We start from the raw sequence: 4847 nt of genomic DNA on the forward strand, positions 1-4847 counted from the left end.
GGATGGATGGATGGATGGATGGATGGATGGATGGATGGATGGATGGATGGATGGATGGATGGATGGATGATCGATGCATGGATGGATGGATGGATGCATGGATGGATGAATGGATGGCTGATACAGTAGTTTCATCATTAAATATGTTTACTATGTTCCATTGTGGATAAAATATGTCTGGATGAGCTTTGAAAGCCGTTCTGTCTATATTTACAGTACATTTTACACAACGTACCAGTATTTTCTGAATTAGACATGTAGCTACAAGTGCAAGGGACAGTGTTTTCTGTATCTTTGCTGTAGTACGGCTGAAACTCCACTAACTGGCCTGTTTGCAGCTGAGCTGTAAACTCCAGCTGCAGAGGCTTCAAACAGCTGCTTTCAATTACAGTCACCATCTCGAAACATTACTCCCAACAAGCATTTGTTGACTTTAGATGTGGAGCTCGGGGAGCACAGGGTTTCACAATATGTGCGTCTGGTGATTTGAGTTATAGGCTGCCATATAAGCAAATGGGCAGGTCGTGACCTAAAACCCTTTCAGCCATGCAATCGAGTGTTCCTGCGACAGTTTACATCTTTACCTGATTGCCATTTTATATATTTTCCACTTAGATTAAGTTATTAACACTTGTTTTGTTTTTTTATGATAAATTGCATCTACATTTTACAAATAGTTTTATGTATTTAGAATTTTAGCTGAAGTTTAAGAGAGAACTTTATGATATAGCTAAAGTCAAAGCTACTTAATGTTTAATAGTTTTGATTTAAATGTGACAGCACACCAGAGATTTGCTGAAGCAGACCACACTCCTCGGCCTAAATTAAAGCGAACCACACTGGCTATTGGAGGCCATCCAAAGATAACCACAGAGGGGACTTCAGCCAGCTCCTCCACTTTTGTAAACAAGTCTGTCTCTTTCCACACAGCTGCAGTGTGTGTTCGTGTGAGTTTTTGTGTGATTACGAGCATGTGGCAGTTTTGACGCAGTTCTACGCCCAAGTCCTCCAAAGGCACCTCTCCAACTGTAACAATGTCAGTTATTTCAGACTCAAAGAGTGTTTCCTTCCAGCCAGCTGAGAGGGTGTAGCAGGACTGTTTTTAGCTGAAAGGTGGAGTTTGTGTAGTGCTAGACAATGGCATTGTATCGTGGAAAGAAAAAAAATATTACTCACTTGTACAACTTTTCTTCCATCAGCAATTCAGCAGTTTTTGTTTTAATGGGGGCCTCACAGAATATTTGACTTGGTCAAACTTAGTCTAAAACTTTCTGGTAGTTCATCAAGTTTAGTTTTTTTTTTTTTTTCGAGCTGTCTTTATCTCGAGATGTGTAAATATCTGGCTGTCGACAAAGAATGAAGCTTTCCAGATAGCTCTGCTGTCAAAACTTGGAAGCAGTCTGCATCATGTAGCCTGCCCTCAGGGATAAAAGTGATTAGGTAAAAAAAAATAATAATTAAAGTGTCCAGCAGAAATCAGGGAGGGAAGTGTCTGACTGAGGAAACATGTGAACTGTGTTTCAAAACTGTAATTTGAGAGAAAACCGTTATGATTTGAGCTGTCAGAGATAATACAACAATGGCTTCAGTTATTGAGGAAATACGGACACTCAGTTGCCTATTGCTTTAATTTAATGAGAAAAATAATCTATCAGAAAGACAAGATAATCTGTATTCAAGCTGTACATGTGAGGTGAGAACGTTCCCATTGATGTGTTATGAACTGTGGGAGTTTTGACTTGAGCTTTTATCAGTGAGCACTCTCGAGTCTGTAAACGTGTACGCTATCTGACACCCGTTCTCTCTCTTCCTATTAATTTTGCCACAGACAGCAAATGCATGGGTTACCATGGCAACCGTGATGGAACAGACCTGAGGCAAAGTTTTCACCCCTCCATCCCAGCTCTAAATAAATCATCACAAAACTTTAAAGCTTTGACTGAGAGAAATCTTTGTCAAGGATATGCAATTTCTGCCACTATGTTAGAATAATAACTTTTTTTTCCCCCACAAAGAATTAATTTAGAAAATAATTTACACAGCTTAGATGACACATCTGTTTTCTTTTCATTTTATAAGATTAAGAATGGATGGCATCAGATGAACCAAAGAGCAACAACAACACCACACTTATTCATTTCCCAAAGCCTTTTATTCAGTCCTCCTCCCCACATTCCCTGTACCGATCATTACGTAACACCTTAGAATAATTTGTACTCCAGTACGTTGGTTGGGAAACCTCAAACAGAAAACTCTGTGTTAAAGGTGAACTCTAAATGACGTTGTTGAAATCTGCTGGAGAAGCTGAAACTGAGTTGCTAAAACTAAAAGAAACAGAACACTAGCTTAAAAGACTTAAATCCTATATTTAGGGTTGCCTTAAGCTTAGACTACTAGAGGACAAATTGATCTAATTTCCTTAAATGATTTTCTAAAACTGAATAGTTTTCATTTGATATTATTTCTATCTTAACATGTGATTCTTGACCTGCCATTGTATATCTGTTCCTATCAAACCCATCCGGTTGAAGCAGATGGCCTCTTGTCCTGAGTCTGCTTCTGCTAAAGGTTTCTTCCTCATGGGGGAGTTTTTCCTTTCCACTGTCGCCTTCATGCTTGCTCAATATGAGAGTTCTGTGATGGAGTTAAATTCAAAGCGGTCTGCTCCTCAGATAAATAATGTTAAATTATTATATTTATATATGAATGTTTCTGTTCAGTGCCCTGACATGACTTCTGCTGTGACTTGGTGCAATATAAATAAACTGGATTTAATTGAACTGAAAAGCTAAATGAAGCAAAATGCTATTTAAAAGCTAAAAGTAGTGAAATGCTAATTAAAAGTAGCAACCCATTAACTAAAGGTTACAGGTTTTTCTTGTAAATGAGTCCTCGAGGCTCAGTGAGACTAACTTGTATAAATAAAGGTTGAATGGAAAAAAAAGGTTAAATATTTCAAATGGCCAGCTAAAAGCAAAATAGTAAAGATATTTAAAAGTAGAAAAAGGCTAACTGAAAGCTAAAAACAACAACAAAACAAGAAATGAATGTGAATGCTGAAGCAGAATTCACACAATAAGATGTAGACAGTTCAGTGGATATTGGGATTTAAAGAAACAGGAAATTAAACTGAAGGTTTCAGAAAAAAGATCAAATCATGTCGGAACTTAAAGAAGCATTTTAATTATTGATTTTGTTTTGGTACATTTAATTCAAGTTCGAAATACAAATTCTGTACATTTGCATTAAACAAGTTAAAGTCAAACGTGTGCTCTAATGAATGTTCATGTTGGAGGTTATTTGGAACTGACAGTCAATGCACCTGAAATAAATCCAATTTTTATTTTTATTTAGCTTCTTTCAGGTTATTCAAATGTGCGTAACACAAATAAATTAAAGTTATAATTAGACATAAAGTTAACTTATGAATTGTTTTAATTTTAACTGTAAAAATTCAGTTGCTGTAAATAAATTCATAATTTCAAAGTTTTGTCTGTTTTTCGGTTACAGAATTTTTTGGACTATAAGGCACATTTAAAATCCTTTAATTTTCTCAAAAAAATTACAGTGAGCCTTATAATTCATAAGGTTTATCAGCTTATATTCATAATTCATAATTAATTTGATTCCAGAATTGCGCTGCTCAAAGTGGCTGCATGTTGGAGTAGCTCTCACATTCATTCTGAGATTTTGCTTTTGAAAACTTGAATTACCGTACTCTTTTCTGAATGCAAATAGCTTTTTATGGATGATTCCTTCCTCTGGTATCAGAGGCTGTGCTGCTGGCAGGATTTTTACTGAAACATTATTTCTTTTGGACATTTGTTATGATGTGTAACCATAACAACAGGGTGGTTTTCTACAACTGGGAGCAGCTGATTAACATCTTAAAAGCTCAAATCTCAACTACAGCCCCAAATCCCAAATGAGTTGAAAAGGAGGTGCCGTGGATTAATTCCCGTCTACCTGGAGACAGTGTTCGAGTGCTTGACTGCAGAGATCTTGGAGGTAGCGGGAAACGCTGCTTGTGACAGCGGGAGGACCAAGATCATCCTACAGTTAAGTCTGTGGCAACAAGGGGCTTGGCAGCTGCTGGGAGAAATGGTCATCGCTCAGGGAGAAGTTCTTCCCGACAGTCAGACAGTCCTGCTGCCCAAGAGGACCGAGAGGTCTGCTGGGTCTGGGTGGACAGATTGACATCTGTAGCCAGTTTTTTCGGATCTGCTGTGGGACGGACTGCTACAAGAGACCCTTCCTGCCCAAAGACATCAGCACCTAAAACAACTCTAATGAAACCAAGATGAGCTGCAACAACAATTCATTTCCCTTTGGGATTAATGAAGTATATCTGAATTAATCATGTGCGCCTTTTGTATTAATTCTTGTTGTGATTACTGACCTCAAACTGATTTTATGTGGTTATTGTGAATAAGTTGAATTAGGGGAGTGGTGGCGCAGAGGTTAGAGAAGGTGGGCCTGTGATTGGAAGATCGCCGGTTCAAGCCCCGGTACTGACAACATCAAAAATGTGGGTGGGGTAGGTGAAGCACTCACACCTGCCCCCACCCTCATTCGTCCAACTCTGGGCCCTTGAGCAAGGCCCTTAACCCTCACCATCTGCTCCTCCGGGTGTCCTAGATAGCAGCTCTCTGCTCCACACAGAGGGCTGTGGTAGCTCGGTGGTCTGTGGTTGTGTTAAGAAGGGCATCCGGCGTAAAAAAAATAGCTACCTTCTAATTCTACTTCACTAAATTGTGAATAAGTTGAATAAAGTTTGGCTTATATGACTGTTTTGTTTTGCTTAATGCGCCTTATAACCCAGTGTACCTTATAGTCAAAAAAATACA

The sequence above is a fragment of the Nematolebias whitei genome, chromosome 1 (genome assembly GCF_014905685.2).
Source record: "Nematolebias whitei isolate Nwh7 chromosome 1, NemWhi1, whole genome shotgun sequence".
NCBI lineage: Eukaryota > Metazoa > Chordata > Actinopteri > Cyprinodontiformes > Rivulidae > Nematolebias > Nematolebias whitei.